The sequence below is a fragment of the Dermacentor andersoni genome, chromosome 2 (assembly GCF_023375885.2).
Source record: "Dermacentor andersoni chromosome 2, qqDerAnde1_hic_scaffold, whole genome shotgun sequence".
In the NCBI taxonomy this organism is placed as follows: domain Eukaryota; kingdom Metazoa; phylum Arthropoda; class Arachnida; order Ixodida; family Ixodidae; genus Dermacentor; species Dermacentor andersoni.
The window spans coordinates 160,628,256-160,650,217 of NC_092815.1; the positions used below are offsets into that span (position 1 = coordinate 160,628,256).

At 52.0% G+C, this 21,962-nt stretch overlaps 1 protein-coding gene across 1 annotated transcript in view; it reads left to right on the forward strand.

Annotated features, from left to right (window-relative positions):
- LOC126540523 (glypican-6-like) overlaps positions 1-21,962 on the forward strand; it is a 154,885-nt gene that overhangs the window by 96,653 nt on the left and 36,270 nt on the right. The gene's annotated exons all lie outside the window — the stretch shown is intronic.

Genomic DNA, 21,962 nt, shown 5'->3' on the forward strand with positions numbered 1-21,962 from the left:
TGAAAAACACGGGATTCGTCTCGTGATGACCACAAGCCGGGAGGCCTTCCGTAAACGCGCATTCACTTTTGGCGCTCGATGGGCGCTTCGCGAGGGAATTGAGCCGCGTATTCTCGAGCTTCGCTAATGACGTATTGATTGGCCGCCGTCAGGGACGACGAAGACGCTCCCCTTGTCCGATAAGCGAGACGGGCTCTGCGCCGCACTTAAGGTTGAAAGAAGCGCGAATATATAAGAAGAAAGGAAAGGGAACGACTGGCGTATATGGGCAAAAAAGAAGACTTTGCAGCTTTCACCTGGAGTTGCCGACCGGTCCCGTCTCCTATTCACTCGGCGGCATGCATAATTTAACCATTCCCACCGCGCTTTTTATTTTCTAACGTCGCTCAACGTCGCTGCTGTTCTTTCCTTTTTTTTTTTTTTCGAAAGGATCGAGCCTTCGTATTTTCCCCCTTTCGTTTCTCTTTCTCTCTCCCTCACAGTCATGCACTTCCTTCGTCCTAGGATATTTCTTTTTCCTTTGAAGCCGCAATGCCTTCCTTTGCTTTGACCTCGCACAGCAGAATTCTACGTTACGCATCCTATATAGACGACACTGCATTGCTTTGCCAGGAGCGTCGCCGATGCGCTTCGTGTGGGCGTTCCCGCGAGGTTGTCGTGGGCCGGCCGCGTTTCGTTGTGGAAACTAAGCTTTGGAGCGACGCTGCGCGTCTGCGTTTGCCTGATTTTAGAACCCTGCGCCTCGTGAGATTTTCATGAAAAGGTAACTGGACCGTCCTCTTGATATATTTTCTTTCTCTCTCTCTCTCTCTTCAAAAACGAGGCCAAAACGCAAAAAAGAAGAGAAGAATATCCTACACGTGTGCTTGTGATAAATGATGATGCTCTGCGCATGCTAAATGTCGTAGCGCGTGCAAATCATCGGGCCGTATTTTCTTTTTAAATTTCATTGTCGGAAGCGTCAAGCATGGTTCAGGAAATTCGTGGTATAGAAGAAAAAGAAGGAAGGTATCGCGGCTCTCGCATTGTATAGACGATTTCGCGTTGCCCTATAGCTTGCAGTAATAACACGCTGCTCTTGTTTGTTTGTTTGATTCTTTGTTTGTTTGTTCTCCAGTACCGCCGTCATCTGAGCATAGCAGGGTTTATCTGTACTGGACGAAAGACGGGAATAAAACGGGAGAACAAGACGTTTATGATGCGACTATTGTTCCTACCATAATCTGCACGCGAAAGAGGGAAGCACCACCCTGACGAGCACCGTGAGGAAGCCTGGAATCTACAAGAAGGCCAGCGATGAGAATCAAACAGTGACCAATACGCTAGTCAGGGAAGTTATGCTGTAAGCGTCCACCTATAGTGGGCTGTCAATTTCGGCCGCTGCTGATTGGATGCAGCTGTATGAGCGAGGAGGAGACGAGCGGCCCCAGCCAGTCAGCAGCGGCCGAAATGGACAGTCCACTAGGTGTACTCCTACAGCATACCTCTCCAGGACGAGAGCAACAGCTTGTCTCGGCGACGACTACAACAACGATGACGATGATACTGGTGATGGGATCAGCACTCTCTCATTATGCCTCTTCCGGGTCGTGTCTGCGCGCGCGTCCTGATTCCGTGCTGTGAAGCTGAGGCTAGCGCTAGTGTCGGCCGATCAGCTGTAAGAGCCGGCTGCATCGTGCTCCGCGGAAAGGATGAAGGCTCGCCCATTGCACGCTGCTAGCTAGTCCTCCCGAGAAGCTTCCACTCAGTCGGCGTGGTTCGGAGGGCGTTCAGAAGCAGGCAATATTGGAAGAGCCCTTCTTTTGGTCCTCTTTTCTGGTTCGCTTATACGCGACCCGTAGGTTCGGAGCAAGACGATGAACGGCAGTATAGTCGGTGCTCATTCATTTTACACAGCGCTGAGTGATACTAACAGTAATTTATCATTTCTTTAATTCACTTAGTAAGTACAAGTAATTTCCCCTATGTTGTGTCCTTGGTGTGTTTGTTTGTTGGCTTCTCATGATACGATTAATAAAATTCGGGCCCCTCGGTCAACCCCATTTCTTCTCGTACTGACAACAATAAGTAACATAAACAGGCACGCCACACAGAACGAGAGAGCTTTTACTGTAGCCCGCAGTGTTAGGGAGACGGAGCGGATAGTTGCCAGTTTGCAGCACCGTAAAGTGTCTTGGTTCGTGCGAAGGTGTCAGAAGTTAAATGGGCTGCTTCATCTTCCCGTTGAACGATGAAGGAGGACGGCGGCGGCGGAAGGCTTCATTCGACGCGAAAGGAAAGAGAGAGAGAGAGAGAGAGAGAGAGAAGGCGGACGGATGTGAGTGCAAACCATAATAATCATTAACGCTATACGTATAACACCCCCCCCCTCCCCCCATGTGCTGGCTTCAGCCCTCGTTAGCGGTTCTCGCTGGAGCGCGATGCGCCGTCGTTGTGTGCGTACATACAAGAAGAAAAAAAAAAAACAAAGACGCATTAACAAGCGCGGTACAAAAGCAATAAAACGCGCATTATATGGCACGCAACGTGCACGCACCGTCAGCGCTTATGAGGACATCAGTGGAGGGGCGGGGTCAGTTGTATGGCGCAGTGTGATTACGGAGCGCCGTTACACAGCACGAAAACAAGCGCGCAGTACATGCCTGGCACGCGTATGCATGCAACTCACCCCCCCCCCCCCCTACACCCACCCCGATTTCCGCGTTCCCTTCAGCTAGGTGCGGCCTTTGCTTTTTTTATCCTAGTTCTCCCGTCGTTCAACCATAGGGACTCTGAGAACGCGAGCTGCAAAACAAAAGGGAGGTTCATAGGCGCAGCGCCAACAATAGGGTTTGCTATAATAAGCCTCGTAATTGACGATCGACACGCGTTGCTTCTTCCTCTGCCACCGCTCTCCGAAGCAGCCATGTGTACTTATTTCGTCAAAAGTGCACCTGCCTGCGCGTATATCGTGAGCTTTGCTTTTTTCTTCTTTTTTTTTTCTTCATTTCAGACATCTTTTCTTTACTCATTGGCTCAACGCAGGCGCACGAAAACACGCTCGCGAGGACCGACACGTATATGGACCTACATTACGCGCAGATGTGAGACAGAATTATCGTTTAATGGATGCCGGAGACGTTTGTTTGGTCATACGCCTATATAGCATGCTGCTCGGTATAGATGACAGGGATATGACATACGAATTGACGCATTCATATACATCGCACGTGCGCATACAACATACGGAAGAACACGCAGTAACGTGTAAGTTATAACTGTTCCGGTGCATTTCTTGCCCGCAAAGCAATACCCAGTGCGGGGCATGCTCCTTAGAGTTGCACCATGCATGCATTTGGACCTCGTAGCAGCGCGCAGATGAGCACATCCACACAGCGCTTGACGCGTAATGCACCGGCAAGATGCGTAAAACCGTTCGTGTCGTACTTCCTGCACGTATATACGACTTATTTACAGTGGCCTAGTTTAAACGAGCGCTTATGGAAGTAGTTTGAGGTTGCAGGGGGAAAAAAGCGTCCTCGATTGTTGTTGCCTGGGGTGTTCTGCCACAAAAAGGGTCTGGATTCACGCGAGCAAGTACGGACATGTAATCCCGAACGGTTAATTAGCAGGAGGATGTTGGGAGGGAAATGTTAACCGGAATGATAACGTGACATCACTTTACCGCGATTCGGCTTCGATTTCGCAATTTAAATTCCCATCCTTACGAATAATAATAATAAAGAACGGTTGAATTGCGGATCTATTCCATTACATACCTGGGCATTGCGATTTGGCGTGCAAGTATAATAAGCGCCTCTTCAGGTGGTCCACCTAACAACTATACGCATAATATTGCTTAATATTTTTCACGGGTGACATAAAAAAAAAATATTTGTTCGAAGTAAAATAGAAGAAGAAAATAATATGACGCAGACGTATACTTAGTACATGACGCAACGCAGCATACACGCAAGTCCATTAGCGGAGGATAATCGGCCCTTTAATTATGGCGAGCGTCAGCGTTGTTAGAATCGCACCGCTGGCACGAGTTGTTGCAAACTCAGCGCTGACACCCGTTGTTGCAATCGGGTCGCAAGCCCCAAGGGTAGCGTTGGCCTGGCGGCCTGGGGCACTGGAAGCATCCGAAGGTCCCGGCAAAGCATGAGTCAACTGGTAAGAGAACAACTGGTTTATTCTAACATCGCAAAAGAGCGGTCGGTCAGGTCGACCGAAGTGAGAGACGGGAGAGCACGTAACTCGACAGAAGAAATCGGAGCCTCTCTCTCGGCGTCCGGGGGCAGCTGCTCTTATAGTCTCGGAGTTGAGGGCGAGAAGGAACGCCTCGTCACTGGCGCACGTGACGGCGCCACGGACACGCTGAGAGACAGGTTGAGACGAGTGTAGTGACGCATCGCCAGGCCGGCGCCGTGGTCAGACCTCCTCGCTTCACTCTTGGGGAGCTCCTCTCCCCGGCTGCCGCGCTTTGACAAGCGTGGGCACACACACACACACGAAGACACGTGGCACTGAAACACGCCTGGACGCGCTTGGCGGGGAGACTGCGGGAGCTCCGAACGGGCCAAAATGTCCGCCGCTTTGAAGGAAGCCCCGGCGTCCGTTGCATCCGCGCCGGCTATACCGCGCGTCGTAGGCGAAACGTAACAGACCGCCCCGCCGGGGGAAGGAGATCCCGATGGTCAGGGGACTGCATCCGCTGTCCGGAGGGATGTCGCTCGATGATGCACATAACCGAAGTCGGGCGTCCGTCGGCGTTTCTTGAGCGCAGCGCACGGAGAAGGCCTCGTTCTCTCGTTCAGGTTCACACAGGACACTGCAAAGTGACTTCGGGAGAGTTGACATTTTTGTTCTCGTTCCCGGCAAGCGTTAGAACTACGCCGAAAGTCAACCGCTCAGTCAGCAAGCACGGCACAACCCTCACTAAGCTCTGCCAGGCTCTTTCCCCTTTTATACTACTGTCTAGTTCCTTACAGTAGTTTAGCAGCACTCAGAACGCGTCCACAAATCGGAAAATTGCACTAGAAAGCACATCATCACTTTGAAACACTACACAAAAGCAATATGTTAAAAATCCTGCCTCAGGAAGAAAAACATCAGTAACAAACAATTTTGAGGCTGATTCCCACGTTAGGGGCTTCGACTTAAGCCATTGGCGTTACCGTTGAGACTCCCCTTTTTGTAACGCACCTCAAAGGAATATTGCAAAGCGAGGCTCCAGCGCAGGAGGCGGCCATTTGTGGAAGAGATAGTCTGCAGCCATTGGAGAGGGCAGTGATCCGTCTCGAAGCATGCGAAGCGGAGATCGCAGCGAGCGACCGTACACTAGCTCAGCTGGCGAAAACCCCGTAGCCGCATGCGGCGCTGTCCTTAATGCAAACTTCACCCCAGGCAGACACAGCTCCCAGTCAGTTTGCTGTTCAAACCACAATGCTCTCAACACGCGCTTCATGACGGAGTGGAGCTTCTCAACGGAATTCGACTGGGGGTGGTGCACTGAGCTGTGTAACAGCTTTACCCCGCACCTTTCGAGAAAGGCTGTCGTCAAAGCGCTCGTAAACACCGTGCCCTGATCTGACTGGATTTCCGCAGGAAAACCAACTCGCGCAAATATGGACAGTAGTGCATTGACTATCTCAACTGAGCTTAGTTCTTTAAGCGGCACTGCTTCAGGGAACTTTGTCGCTGGGCAGATCACAGTCAAAATGTGTCTGTACCCCGTGGCTGTTACCGGCAGAGGTCCCACTGTATCAATAACGAGCCGTCTAAAAGGCTCCGTAATGATAGGTACCAACTTCAACGGCGCCCTCGATTTGTCCCCTGGTTTGCCCACCCGCTGACAGGTGTCGCATGTCTTCACAAAGTGGTCTGCGTCCCGAAAACACCCTGGCCAATAGTACTCCTGCAAGAGACGGTCCTTAGTTTTCTTAACTCCTAGGTGTCCGGACCACGAACCCCCATGCGACAAGCGCAACAGATCCTGACGGTAGCACTGAGGCACGATCAGCTGATCGAACTCCACTCCTCTGCGGTCTAGATACTTCCGGTACAGGACCCCACCTCTTTCCACAAAGCGAGCATTTTTCTTGGCGATACCTTCCTTGACAATGCAGCGTATGTTTTCTAGGCTGCCATCCTTCTTTTGCTCGGCTATCAAAGCCGACCGGCTGACTTTTAGCAACCTGTTAAGTCCATCTGACGTAGGCGCGATGAGCAAATCTGCAGATAGCTCTTCTAACTATCCCGTGTCGGGCATTTCCTCTCCAGTATCTGGTGCCTTCAACGCTACAGGCTCAATTTTATTCAGTTCGGGCGTGCTCTGAATATCAGCTTGCTGCGCTTCTGACTCTTTCTCATTGTTCGACAACGTCGGCCCCGCAACTACCGCCTTTGCAGCGAGCTCCCGAACCTTCGATCTGGTTAAGGCCTGAACGCTAGCCTCACCAAACAAAAGCCCCTTCTCGCGCAGGAGGTGATCGGACCTGTTCGAAAATAGGTACGGGTACTGGGGGGGCAGCATAGATGACACTGCCGCCTCCGTCTCAAGCGCTCCGAAAGGTCCTTCAATCAGCACTTTTGCTACGGGCAGACACACGCTGTGAGCTTCCACGGCTTGCTTGATCCATGCGCACTCGCCCGTGAACATATCGGGTTCTACGTAAGAGGGGTGAACTACATCCATTGTAGCTGCGGAATCGCGAAGCACTCGGCACTCTTTCCCGTTCACGAGGAGGTCTCGCATGTAAGGCTCGAGAAGCTTCATGTTCTCGTCAGTGCTGCATAAAGACAAAAACACGACTTTTGTTTTTGTTTCTGGACACTGCGCCGAAAAGTGACCCGGCTTCTGGCACGTATAACAAACGCGCGCTTGCCTCGTCTCGAACCGCTTTCTGCGTTCGGCTTCGGTTGCCGCCGTCTCCTTACGTTCGGTCGGACTGCTTTCACTCGCATCCGCACTACGTGTGTCCCCCTTTGCTCTCATGGGCGTGAACTTTGGCCTCTCAAACTTGGAGCCAAATTCACCCTTTTGACCGTCCTTAGCTCCGCGAGCCCGACGCGTCACAAACTCCTCGGCTAGCTCAGCGGCTCGAGCCACCGTACTGTTAGAATCGCACCGCTGGCACGAGTTGTTGGGGTCTCGGTGCTGACGCCCGTTATTGCCAATGGGTCGCAAGCCCCAAGGGTAGCGTTGGCCTGGCGGCCTGGGGCACTGGAAGCATCCGAAGGTCCCGGCAAAGCAAGAGAAGACTGGTAACAGAACAACTTGTTTATTCTAACATGGCAAAAGAGCGGCCGGTCAGGTCGACCGAAGTGGAGAGACGGGAGAGCACGTAACTCAACAGTACAAATCGGAGCCTCTCTCCTGGCGTCCGGGGGCAGCTGCTCTTATACCCTCGGCGTCGCGGTCCAAAAGAGAAGGTCACGGGATGAAGGTCACGGGACGGCGGAGCATGAGCCCACGACGGCGCGCACGGTCGAGCCGAGAGACCTGCTGAACCGAGTGCAGTGACGCATCGCCAACCCCCCCCACACGACGGCGCGAACGGTTGAGCCGAGAGACCTCCAGGCTCCTCATTCGGGGAACTCCGCTCCCCGGCTGCCGCGCTTTGACAAGCGAGGGCACACACACACACACGCACACACGAAGACACGTGGCACTGAAACACGCCTGGACACGCTTGGCGGGTAGGCGTTGCGGCGGCGTCGGACGGGCCAAAATGTCCGCCGCTTTGAACAAAGCCCCGGCGCCCGTTGCATCCGCGCCGGCATTACCGCGTGTTGTAGGCGAAACGTAACAGTACTAACGTCTGGCCTATCCAAGACCCAGTACCGCACGTTCTCAGGTAACCGACTATAAAACTGTTCTAGCCCGAAACACTGCAGAACTTTCTCGTGGTCACCAAACGCTTTCTCTTCTTTGAGCCACTCCTGCATGTTTGACATAAGCCTGTAGGCAAACTCTGTATATGACTCACTTTTGCCTTTCTCATTTTCCCGAAACTTCCGACGGAACACCTCCGCGGACAGCCTGTACTTTTTTAGCAGACTCGATTTCACTTGGTCGAAATCCTCTGCCTCCTCTCTCTTCAAGCGAGCGACTACGTCGGCCGCCTCGCCGGGTAACAAAGTGAGCAAGCGCTGTGGCCACGTTTCCCGAGAGAACCCCTGCTTCTCGCACGTTCGCTCAAAGTTAACCAGGAACAAACCAATGTCCTCTCCAAGCTTAAACGGCCGCATCAGGTCAGTCATTTTGAACGATACTCGTTCTCCTGCACCGTGTGCCTGACTTCCATTACGAGCGCGTTCCATCTCTACCTCGAGACGCTTCATTTCCAAAGCGTGTTGACGGTCGCGCTCTTCTTTTTCTTTTTGTTCTTTTCGTTCGCGCTCCTGTTTCTGTTCTTTAAGTTCGCGCTCCTGTTTCTCTTTTTGCTCTTGAAGTTCGCGCTCCTGTCTCTCTTTCTGTTCTTTAAGTTCGCGCTCCTGTCTTTTTGCCCGCTCCTCAATGGTCTCAAGGCATTCCGACAGCTCGTCATCCTCAGCTTCTAACTCAAGAATAGCCCTTAGCAGTTCTGGTTTTCTGAGTTTGTCTGAGACATCCAGACCCAACTCTCTTGCAAGCTCCAGCAATATCGGTTTGCGCAACGACTTCAAATCCATGGCTGCTCTGAATGCTGCTTTCTCTACTGCCTACTATTGTCTTGCCGCAATGTAACCCGGCAGCAACGACAACCACAATTACCAGCTCTGTTTCTGACACTAACAAAAGCCTGGCAAAGCTCAGAAGAAGAAAGTCCCGCACTCACCAAACCTCGCAGCCAAGAATTCAGCGCAGTCGTTCCGCTGCAGGCAACCAGTCATCACACAGGGCTCGTTGCACTGCTCCCGGATGGTCGTTGTGCTGCTCAGCATACAGTCAACTGCATCTCTTCGCTGCTGGCCTCCGTTGTCGCGATCTCACCGCTACCAGCCAGTTGTTAGAATCGCACCGCTGGCACGAGTTGTTGCAAACTCAGCGCTGACACCCGTTGTTGCAATCGGGTCGCAAGCCCCAAGGGTAGCGTTGGCCTGGCGGCCTGGGGCACTGGAAGCATCCGAAGGTCCCGGCAAAGCATGAGTCAACTGGTAACAGAACAACTGGTTTATTCTAACATCGCAAAAGAGCGGGCGGTCAGGTCGACCGAAGTGAGAGACGGGAGAGCACGTAACTCGACAGAAGAAATCGGAGCCTCTCTCTCGGCGTCCGGGGGCAGCTGCTCTTATAGTCTCGGAGTTGAGGGCGAGAAGGAACGCCTCGTCACTGGCGCACGTGACGGCGCCACGGACACGCTGAGAGACAGGTTGAGACGAGTGTAGTGACGCATCGCCAGGCCGGCGCCGTGGTCAGACCTCCTCGCTTCACTCTTGGGGAGCTCCTCTCCCCGGCTGCCGCGCTTTGACAAGCGTGGGCACACACACACACACGCACACACGAAGACACGTGGCACTGAAACACGCCTGGACGCGCTTGGCGGGGAGACTGCGGGAGCTCCGAACGGGCCAAAATGTCCGCCGCTTTGAAGGAAGCCCCGGCGTCCGTTGCATCCGCGCCGGCTATACCGCGCGTCGTAGGCGAAACGTAACAGCGTACGTTCAGCACATGATTTATGGTCTATCGTTTCTGCGCTTGCAGTAGCAATGTTGCCCGATTTTTCTCGAGTTAAATCGGCGCGGCTTATGACGTGGGGCGCGTTTGAAGAAGGAAACGGTGCGGCGGTTCTGATCGATGTTTATAGCAGAGCGTGCGCTGCTTGAAAGCACTATAGGCAGAATCACGTCACGTATATAGCTATACCATTAGACAAAGAGAGAGGGGCCTTGCTGTTTCGTATCATTTTAATCTTTTTTAAGTGAAAGCACGTGTAGAGCGGCATGTATCTTTGCGAAATTGAGTACTGCGCGTTAAGCGGCGACTGGGAATGTTAGCGGCATGCCATGCGTATAACGGATAGAATATCTTTAACGCACCTCAGTCGACTTTAATGAGAGAAGAAGCGTTAGTTATGCCTTCTGTTTAGCAAGTTGTCGTCAATCAGTAAGTACACAACATACGCTCCGCCTCTGTGTTATACGCATGTACATGCATGTAATTACATGCATACATGCATGTAATTAAACGCAGCTTCGCTCGTACGGCCAACCTCGCATTTCGTCGGTCATCCATCCATCTATCCGTTCTCTATCCATCATCTGTCCGTTCGTCCGCCCGTTGAAGGAAGATGTGAAAGATCGTTTTGTAAATGACACGGAAACTGTGTTACGGAAATTTATTTGCATCCGCCAAGTCTGGCATAATGAGCAGAATGGTGCAAATGAATCGCCCAGTATGCATCGTGATCACTACAAGAATATTCTTAATAGTATGGATCCAGTGTAATATATACCCCCCCCCCTCCTTGTCCACTTTTTGCGCCCGAGAGGGCAGATTTGTGCGAGAGCGCAGAGAGTGCTAGCTCTCTGTCTTCGCGTTGAGAGTGCAGTCCTTGCTGCATAGCATATGCAATCGGGAACCGAATTCGCAAACCGTTTCGTTCGCAAGAACCGTCATCACTACTGGGTGGACGCCGTTGCTAAAACCTTCGCTATCATGATTTGATTTGCCGACGCCTGTTCTTCGCGAATCGGCGTGGCGTTTAAGGACTGCTTTGCGAATACTGGCCGAGGTCCCACAGTACGTTTTGATTACGCCATCATTCAGGCCGACCTCTCGGATCTTCTCATCTCTGTCTCTCTTTCCAACGCGTCTTCGTGCTATAGTTTTGTGCCTGCAAGTCAGTCAGACAGGCTTGTGTTTGGCTTTTTCCCGCATCGTCTGTCATGTATTGAACACGAATTCAATCGTACGTGTAGCATCGCTCGATCGAGTTCGTTTCATCCGGGGCAAGGGGGGCGTCCCCCGCAACCTTGGCCCCCGCTTAGTTCGTCGCCGTCGCGGGTGACCCACTGGATGGATGGTGGGCCGTGCCATGGAGGAACTCGCGGAATGCGAAGAGGGCCTCAAGGTCGGCGGGCGGTTGCCGTCTCCGCGGGAGTGCATGCCCGCTGTCCGCCTATCTGATCCCAAGACGTCTTCGATACCGCGCTGGCGTGCCTCCCTGTTGCCCCCGTAACAGCGTGTCGTTTGCCCTCCCCAAATGGATTCCAAGGGCAACGGTCTTCTTTCAGTGGGCCCGCGAAGGACGGTCCCGCTTGCGCTTGTGTACCCGCCTCGCTAATTTTCTTTCTTCTTTTTTTTTTTTTTTTTTCTTCTTTCGGATGAAGGCCTGACGATATATTGGAGTTCCGTCGGTGGCGAAAGTGAGGAATGTAAGAGAACGGCTGCAGAAAAAAAGAAGTAAATAGATAGATGTCATTTATTTTATTATGATATTCGTTTTATCTCTATTCGTCCTCTCTCTGCTCCGGTCGGGCCACAAATGCGGGAAAGGCGCTGGGGAAACAGAAACGCTCGACCATGCGAGCGGAACGCGTTCGACGAATACCGTTAAAGATATTCGTTCGGCGCTGTATAACCGCCGACGCTTGTCAGTAGTGCAGCAAAAGAATGCATACATTTAAATTGGAGTTTCACCTCCGCCGCGATTACTTCTGCTCGCTTGCTTGCTCTTTATTTCTTTCTTTCTTTCTTTCTTTTCGTCGCGTTTCCTTTGTTCCGGTGTATATAGGGTGTCTCCGTGCAAACTCTGTTCGAGACTGTTCCGATTGCAAGCTTTCCGCATGCGAGCCACATCTCGCTCACGTATATTCTCTGACGCAGTGCCTGACGTGCAGAGCGAAGAGGTTGTTCCGCCGGCAGGTTTTGTACAAGTCTCCTCGAGATACACGTTTCGCATCCGAAGACAGGAGAAGTGTACGCCTCGATTACAGGAGATCCCCGAGGTCAGAGAGCGAGAGAGAGAGAGCTTTTCGGCGCATTTTCCAGACGGTATTAGCGGCAGCGGGGTCGTGTTTTGGACGGGAACCGCTGCGGAGCGCATACACCCGGAGCATTGTCGGCGACATTCGCGCCAGTTCACACGCTCGCGCTTCGCAGACTCCCTCCAGTCGCTGCGGGCGCCTGCAGTGCGGCGCTGTGTGCATGCGAGCCGCATACCTTTTGTGCATGCATCACCGCTGTGTTTGCATTCCACCTGGGGAACACGAAGAAGGAAGCTCTTTTCGCGGCCTGCAGCAGCAAGGGCGAGCCGCTGCGCGAGTACAGCAAATAGACGCACGCAGGCTGAAAAGCGCTCGCAGATCCGAGAGAAGACGCGAGGTGCGCCATGAGGGATGGATGAGGTGGAGGAGGAGGGTTCACCGCGCTGCTCCCAGCGGGATTAAAGCCCTCCCCGCTCGGCTTGTCTCTCGCTGCTGCTGGCGGTTCTCTTTCGCGCCAGGGGCAGTTGAGGTGTGCTTCCTCTTCTGTTCAAATCCTGGCTGTAGGTAGGGGAATGGGAGGTAAAGAAGGCGGGGGGGGGGGGGGGAGGCGAGGGAACGATGTGATGGAGGCGGCACGGCGGCGACGGGGGAGGACGGGGAGCCGACCGGGCGCCCTAGAAGAGATGGATGACGTCATGCGGCGGCGTGAAGGAGAAAGGACGCCTCGCGGATGGAATGACACATCGCTTTTCTATTCACCGGTCCCCGGACAAATTCGCTCGGTCTGTGCCCGCCTCCCTTGTATACCTTCGTCGCTGTGGGAGAGAGGCTGTCTGTCGCGCTACGCGTGTGTTTCTGTGCGCGGGTGGGCGGCAGGGTGGGCTCGGGTGGGGTGGCGGGCAGTGCTGCGTGGCGGCTCTGATGGCTTTGAAACGACTCTCGAGCGCCGCGCGGCCGCAGCGGTCCGCTTGCCGCCGTCACCGCCTCCTGAAAGTAATATAGCCAGGCGGGCAAGCGCTCGGGATCTGTGTGTGTGTTGCTAGGATGACGAAATCCTTTTCTTGATTGCGCCGTTTTATATTTGCTGCACGCGGGGACTCGCGAGGATTTGTTTCTGCACTAAGCGCACTTGTTCCCGAGCTCCTCTTGCTCCTTCTTCCTCTGGTCTTCCTCTGTTTGCATTTTTTTTCTCTCCATCCTAACGTGCATTTTGTCTTTTTTTTATTTGTTTCTTCTTTTCGCTCAAGTATATACCTCGCTAGCAGCCAGGGCCGTTTTGCGGGATTCGAGTAACCTGAAAGAACGCATTCGCGCGAAACGCGAACTGTTGAGAACGTGCGGACGAGATGATGACGCACGCAAAGCCGTAGGTCCCTGTATTCCTTCGTTTTATCATCTGCCGCGCGGACAGTGCCACATCCATCGCCCGCGTCGTTCTTTCTCACGCGTCGCTGTCAGGAAGCTAGAGCGCATTCCTCGTTTGGATTTGTCTTTGTTCCTTCTCGAGCAAGGCTCTTTCTGCGTATGTCCGTCTCGTAGCAAGCGAAGGAAAGAGAAGGATTTTACCTTTCTTTGGCACCGGCGTTTTCTTTACTTCGTCGCGAACCGCAATACGTGCTCTCGCGCGCGTGTCAAATGCCATAAGCGAGTTTAACGAGCCCTAAGCGACGAGAAGAGTTTGAGGCACTGCATTAGGAAGCCCTCTGCCCCCTTCTCGTCACATCCCGCGTCTTCGCTTTCTCTCCCCCTCCCTTTCTCGCTCTCCACTCTCCTGCAGCAAACACCTCGCATCAGCCGGCAGCTTGCTCCTGCGCGCAGCACAACCGCACTCTGCCACGCGTTTGACACGAAGTGAAGCAGACCAACCTCCGCTTTCTCTCCGGCAGAATCTAAAAGAAAAATAGGAAAAAGAAAACGCTCCGGGTGCTCCCTCCCCCTCCCGCGACTCTGCAGCGGTCACCGATCGTGGCAGATTGCGGAGCTCGTCGGCACTTTTCTATAGCCGCACGCGCTCTGCTCTGTGCTCGCCGCCCCGTTAATGCATTTCACAGCGCATTTGCGTCGCGCTGACGGCTCCCCGGGGACCCGTTGAAGACTGCGACGACGACGCACGCTGGCGGCGCTCGTGTCGAGTGGTCTGGGGTCTGAACGTGGCTTGAGGTGGGTTGGCTGAAGAAAAAAAAAAGGGGGGGGTGGGGGTGGAGGTGGGGGGGGGGGGGTAGGTGCGACACGACAGTGCATGAAAGTCCCTGTTGATCGCGTCACGCCCCAGCGGCAGCCCGGCGGAGCGCGCCCGATGAAATCACCTCCTCCCCGACCCTTCCTTCCGCAAGCGAAGACTCCTTCATATAACGCGGTGACTTTTCCCCCGTGACACATCTTGCTCTCAAACAGTGAATAGCAGCGAGGGCGGCGTCAGTTCAGTGCATCACGGGCGGCGGGTAAGAGCGTTCGAAACGGCGCGACAGTATATAAGAAGCTTTGGGAACGCTTTGCCAACTTAACGGTTTTGCACGTCCCTGTTATTTCTTGCTACCTGATTAGCAAAAGCTAACTAAGCCTGTCTGTTGAAACCATTAACTGTAGCTCTCATTTTGTTCTAACCCTATATTTTCTTTCCCGCCTCGCCTGCTAGATGATCTTAACGATAACCAGAGCGGACGGCTTTCTCGCACGTTCAGCACATACCGGGAATTTCCAAACTACGAAGCGCCGCACGACAACGTGGAACCAGAGCCGACGGCTCGGACGAAAAGCCGTTTGTATACGTAAAGTTGAATGTCTATGAGCAAAGAGTGTCAGGTTATTACGGAATCGAGGTAGAGTCGTTGCGTTATCGAGTGCTCGTTTTACACCTAGAGCACATGTGCCGTGTCGTTTTAAACGCTTCACTTCTTTTGCCGCGAGAGACTGGCTTCATCTACGCTGCATGACAAGACAAGCGCCGACGAAAGACCAACGCGTAAGCGTAGCATATGGCGTATTTCATCGTTTCTAACACCATCCGTGGCTCAGCGGCTTCTTATGTACTGCGGCAAAGTACGTGCAGCGGAAAAGTGAGCAAGTGGGGGTGCGTGAGTTGGCGTGTGAAAGGAGGACGACGTGCTAGCGCTTATGTGTGTTTTGTATATGTGTGCGCGTTTGCGCGCTACAGTTTGTCTGACGAAGCAGCGAGAAGATGCGCGCGGTCGCACGATTGTATAGGATACCTGAGACACTACGGCGTGGCTCCTCTCTCCGCTTGTGTTGGCAACCGGTTCCGGTCGCTTCGCTCAGCGGTAACGCGCTTTTGTTTTATGCTTTTTTTTTTCCTGAGCGCCTTTCACCTGCCACTCTCACTTTGGCATGCAGGGGGCGATATTGAGCATGAAAGCGATGTCGTGTACCCGTTGCCTCGAGTTGCTTTTATTTTTTTCTCCGTCCCCCTGTAAGTATGATGTTTCTGAGGGCTGGGGACGCTGTCGCGGGAAGTGGTGCATGCCGTGCAATTGAGTAAACGCGTGCATTTACTCTAGTATATACGAGCGTTGCTCATACGGAAGGACTGTGTGCCACCTGTGGTTTTGGGAGCCATTCCTCCTCGCATTGGCGGTATACATGTTTGCTCTGCTGCTCATGCTTTGCGAAGACACAGAGATCGGAAAATATATATCTACACGTGTCGTGTCGGGAGGCTTGACAGCCTCCGGACATGCCTGATATAGACCTGCGTCTACAAATTCCGTATGCATTTCTGTAAAATACCTACTCAAACCCTCCCGAGTAAGAGCAACCCTCCTCTTGGGCCGAGTTTAGATAAGATGATAGATAGATAGATAGATAGATAGATAGATAGATAGATAGATAGATAGATAGATAGATAGATAGATAGATAGATAGATAGATAGATAGATAGATAGATAGATAGATAGATAGATAGATAGATAGATAGATAGATAGATAGATAGATAGATAGATAGATAGATAGATAGATAGATAGATAGATAGATAGATAGATAGATAGATAGATAGATAGATAGATAGATAGATAGATAGATAGATAGATAGATAGATAGATAGATAGATAGATAGATAGATAGATAGATAGATAGATAGATAGATAGATAGATAGATAGATAGATAGATAGATAGATAGATAGATAGATAGATAGATAGATAGATAGATAGATAGATAGATAGATAGATAGATAGATAGATAGATAGATAGATAGATAGATAGATAGATAGATAGATAGATAGATAGATAGATAGATAGATAGATAGATAGATAGATAGATAGATAGATAGATAGATAGATAGATAGATAGATAGATAGATAGATAGATAGATAGATAGATAGATAGATAGATAGATAGATAGATAGATTAAAGTGTGGATAGCGAAGAAACGTAGAGAACGGGATTTCAAAAGGTGGCATTCAAGGTTGTCACACCAGCACATATCTTTACTTCGGCGCTGGATGCGGCGCGGTAAGCGGTCAGAGTTACTGGTGATGGCAACGGGGAAGGGGCATAAAGTCGGAATGACAGCAGTATGCTAGTTGTGAGCGCAGCTTTACTTAGCTCAAGCCGAGATGCCCATGCCAAGAAACAGTTTCCTAAGGCACACGCTTAGACCTGCTGCAGACTTGCATTATATTATTCGGAATCGTGTAGGTGCGTCAGTTTTAATTTGCTAAACGAAGCAGCTGGCAAAGTTTGCTGCGAGAAAATAAACAAAAAAGAACCGAACTGAACGTGAGGTTGTAGTTTGTTTTCTAATTATGACGGAACAGCCACAGTTTCCCTTTATTTTAGTGTGTGTGTGTCTGCGCACGCTTCGCAGTGTTTCCTGAAAATATAACAGCTCTAGCGTCGCCTTTCCAGACCTTTCTTTCTCCGCTGTGTCTCCGCTGTGTGCTACCGCTGTAGCGCGTATGCATCGTGATTGGTTGGAGAAGCCCTTGCGGAACGGCGCGCCCGGATTAAGTCGCCTAACTAACCCTAACGAAGTACACGCGCCCTAAGACGGCACAAAGGCGGATTCTCTATTAAAGGGCAACGAACGGGCTCGTCTCGTCGCTTTATTTCTTCCTTTTTTTTTAATCTCTCCCGGGCCCTACCTTCATGCACGCCTTAAACTAAATGAGGTGTGCCTTCGCTATACAGGCGGATCCGAGCTCAGTTTTTCTGACATTGCTCCGAGTTAGCGCGAACCGCGGCTCTCGTAGTGAGAGGCAAGCTCTTTGCGCGAGTTGTCATATAGGGTCTCTCTCTCTCTCTGTCGTCTCCCGCTGCTTGCGATGCCAGCTTCTCTGCGCGCAGCGCATGTCCGATATAGCGTCTCGCCTTTCCTCCTCTCTCTAAGCATCAGGTTGGAACCGCAAGCGAGCTCTAGAATGTGAAGGAAATTGAACCGGTCTGGGGGTGTGCTGGCAGACTGATGGATTTCTTTCTTTCTCACGTTTCTTTTTTTTTCCTATAATGCGATATACGCCGAGGAAAAAAGGGGGGGCGATGGAAAGAGGAGCCTTCTTTTCAAGACGCTCCGGGTTCAAAGGGTGGTCGGCGGGAATTCGTTTACGCTGGCGCGGGGCTTTTCCATTTCGCCCGTCCTCGCTTTCTGCCGCCGGCGCACACCGTCTCTTCTTCGTCCCTATAAGAGGATTTTCGACAGTTCTTTTTTATTTGTTTAGTCGCAGGGAGGAAGAGTTGTGAAGTACGACGCGGCGGTGTTTAATTCGAGTATACGCGTAATAACGTGAATCTCGGGGGGTCAGCAATGCTCTGAACGTGATTGCATTTATCCTCGGCGTCGTCCCGCCATTCCTATAGCAATTCCTGTAGCTCTCAACTCATCACTGCGACAGCATCGGACTATATCGCAGGGGACATGACCATTTTGTCGATGTTCATGTTGTTACTTCCCATATAGAGCTAACTCTTGGCAATGCACACAAAGTCGTCTTCGTCGGCAAGGGCATTGCGCGCTGTGGCCTCCGAGATGCGTACATGCACGGTACGCCGCCAGTCTCGGAGTCTTGCGCGGCGCTTGAAGCCCCGCACAAATTGCCAAGCACACCAGAGCTGTGCGTCTACGCTATAGCAGATGAGTGACAGAGAGCCGGCGGTTATTGTGATCAACACGTCGCTGCCAGCGCTGCTGATGTTGATTTTTATTGCGGTCCTCTTTGAAAGGAGGCGGCGACAGGTAGTCACTATAACTTGCTTGAGCTAATCAGGTTTACTACATCTATTGCAATCTACTTTGCCTATAACTACTTTAAATGATTTCCTCTCATTAAAGCTTCAAGTCGGCATTCTACAGTTACCTATGCCTGTAGTGACTCCGGCTGCATCTCTTTCCTACATTATTTTTTATTCGTAAATATTCTTAACGTCCCTTATCTCGACCGCTGACTGCTGCTAACGTCCTCATATCAGCTTTGAATTCCAGCGCTTCTCGGGAGGCGGACGTTTCCTTTTGCTCTACTTGCGTGTACAGCGTCTTCGCGATTCCGGTGCAAGTGTATATAGGCTATATAGCACTACGTCATAGCTTTCGTAAAATGAAAAATTGTATTTTTATCGTTCGCTTTATCAAACCGACGTAGCTATACACTGGACTCTGAGGTTTCGCGAGGGGCGTCCGCCGGACCGCGACAACTGCACCCATATAACACTCCGGCCGGAATGTTACGCCCGAGCCATATTTCTGGACGTTTTTCTACTCAGCGTCTCAAGAACGGTCCACGTTCTCTTTGCTCCTCCTCCTCGCTTGAAGCTCGGGAAAACGTCCTCTCGCGCGTGCGTGCGAGGCCCGCAGCCGGTGCGCGCCACATCGTTTTCTTACTTCTTTTTCTTCTTCTTCTTCGCGTTATTTTTTATATATATTTGTGGGCTTTCTTCGAGGCGTCTGCTGCTGCCGCTGCTAATCTGGCGCGTTTCCGGTCGGTGCGCCCGCGCTCGGTCCCATGCGTTCTGGGGACGCCGGCCAGGGTCGTCGGTTCGAGGGTCGCCGCGTGTCGCGTGGCCCCGCAGGCACCCCTCCCTCCCTCCCACACCGTTGTCGCGCCCGAAGAGGAGGCATCGTCGCAGGCGCAGCGCCTAGCTTTTCATCCGGTTTCAATCTGCCGCCCACCTTCCATCATCACGCTCGGATGGTGGTACCGCCCGGCTTCTTTCGCCTATACCCGCCGCCTCCTCACTCGCCCTCTCTCTCTCTTTTGTGTGCGTGCTTGTCTAACTCTTGCGCATTGGACTCCTCGCTTGCTACCTCTGCTTCTTTTATTGTTTGTGCCTTCGTATATAGCGCGTCTGGATGCGCGTGTTCGCAGTTTTACGCCCTTCGTGTCGTCGCAGCATCCACCTTCCCCCCCCCCCTTTTTTTTTCTTTTTCTTTGCGCCCCGTTAAAGGAGGGGTGTCTGACAATTCTATTACGCGATCTCTCTACAAATCGTCGCGCCTCTATTTTATAAAATTTTGTTTCTTTGTACATTTCTTCCTTTTTTCCCCTTCTTTCTTTCTCTATATAGTAAAGGGTGTCTGTTCTTCAACGACTGCATTTTTTTTTGTATAGAGCGCGTCCTCCTTGCCTTTCTTCTACACACCACTCATCTCTCATTTCATTTCCCCCCCCCCCCCCTACCGTATAGCCTCGTTATCGTAGTGGCACGTCGTCTTCAGAGCTATCATCGATTCGCGCATATCGTGGCTCGCATATCGGACCGAGCGAGACAGCATTCCCCGTTCCGTTTACCGTGACGCGCAGTTCCTGTTGTCGTCCCGTACGTCGATCGCTATCGCTTCCTTTTCCTTGTTCTTTTCCTTCCTTTCTTTGTTTATTTTTTCGCTTTGCTCCCGAGCGCTGCCAACTGCCACCGCTCAGCAGACGCCGCGCTTCTTGCGGCCAAGCAAGTAAGCGCTCACATACAAACAACACGCACGCACGCACCATAATGCGGCTTACGCAAACGCATTCAAACGAGCTCGCAACCTGTGCGCGCTGACGTGCGCGGGAACGCAAAGCAGGACCCGGGCGCGGGGCGGGCGACGAGTGCTGGCCCACAGGGGTGAGGAAGGGTGGGGAGTGGAACGTCCTTTCAAATCGAGAAAGGGCGCGTGCGCGCGTGCGCGCGCGCTCTTCGAATTGAAATCTCGGCGCACGGTCGCATATATGGAAAAAGAACACAAGCACGCACACACTCGCAAATCTAGAGGAGAAATGACGGCCTCGGTGCTTTCATCACGGTCTCTTTGCCCGTTTTCCCTTATTCGTATTTCTTACTCCTTCCTATAGCCGCAGCATGACTGCGCATTTGCAAATCTTTTTTTCTTTCCTTTTTTCTGTGACATCGCAAGAGAGCTGGCTCTGCAGCCAAGTCTCTGCTGACGTTATGCTGCTGCTGCTGCTGCTTCTTGTCCTTCATCCTTGGCCGACGTCTTTGCCGAAGCCTTTGGGGGCGTTCGCCTGTCTCCGCGTGTCGCTGCGAGCCACGGCTCGAACGGCGGTCCCCTTTTCAAAGGGTTCTCTCGGTCTCTCTCTCTCTTCCTTCCATTTCGCTTATTTTGTTTCTTCTTCTTCCTTCTCGACAGAATAAATTTGCGCGTCAAACTTAATTTCGTGGCGAAAAGGGACCGCTTGGCCCTTTTGTCCGACGTCAGCAGCGACGCCGCATGCACTAGCAGTGCGTGTGCGAAGCGCGAGTTGGGGAGAGCTAACTTCCGATGACGTTTCTTAAGTGCGACGAACGAAGCCCCGCAGGTGACGCGTTGCCGTGTGTAGCAAGTATTGTGTCAGCGTGCGCGCGTGCCCGAAGGCGGGGGCAAAAAAGTGCGATTGCGTCTGACAACATGTGACGTGGGAAGTGATGGGGGCGTGGTAGTAATAGAGGTGCTTACCCTTCCCCCTCCCCCCCCCCCCTTCCTCGCGCCACCGCGACAGAGACACGCTCACTCATACGCCTTTCTCTTTGCTACAGCTGCCGCGCCTGATTTCCTATCCTCTCTTGCCATTGCTTGCGACTTTGAGAAGCTTTGCGCCTTTTGTTTTTATTCGCGTGTGTAAAGACCACAGCCGTCGCGTTTGTTTCTGAAGTGGGATAATGTGCCCCGAAAGACGTTTTTTTCTGCATCGCTTCGGCATACCGGGCATGCGCGCGCAGTTTTTGCTGTGCGCCAAGTCGTCGTAATTAAGCGAGCACGCCGAGACTGACCGACCGCATTCACACCTCCTATATTCGCGTCTCGCGCAGACGTTTTCTTGTTTTTCGTTTCTTTCTTTCCCTTTTTTCTCGCTTCTTTCTTTCTCTCTTGCATTTCACTTCTCTCACAGAGGCTCATTGAAAAGGTCCTTTTGTCTGCGGTGATTTAACGAGGCACAACAGTGTTCTTGCAAGTCACCTCGCCCGGATTTTTCTCTCGCCATCTGCGCTCTATCATTCATATATAGTAAGCATTTCCCTCTTGTCTGTATACTTGCGGTTAACCTCCCCCCACACGTTTCCCTGCATATGTTAGTTGTCTCCCTTAGGCGCGTTAGTTCCCGGCTTTGATAACGCTGAAGCAGCGGGGATTCACCTTATTATAACCAGCGATTGCCGCCTCAGTCTTCGTTTAATAAATGTGCGTGCTATAGCGCCGTCGTGCTCGTGGAAGGAAAAAGAAAGGACCGAGTAAGCGCTTTGCGATTCAAATGCGAAAGAGACTGGTCCCACAGGCAAGCCCTCGCGATGTTGGATGCTTTATGTTGCTGGTCGCGCAGGTTTTATCTTTTTCCGGCTTACAGAGCTTTTGTCCATCGAGGTATCGAAACGGACATGGTTTATCTGTCGCACGGACAGGTTTAATGGTTCTAGGGGAGGAAGCGTGGCGACGTATACCCGGCACCTTCCCTAATAGATAAGGAAAGAGAGAGAGAGATTGGCCTAGGCATTTTTACCCAACCTTGACCATAATTCACACATGCTGGCCTTAAGCTTTCTTCGTTGTACATGGACAGTCGTAGTTTCAAATGCACTATTGCTTCATATAGCTACGCTCCGGGCAACTGTGTTTCAATGAACGCGCGGTGTAGCTGTATTTCGATG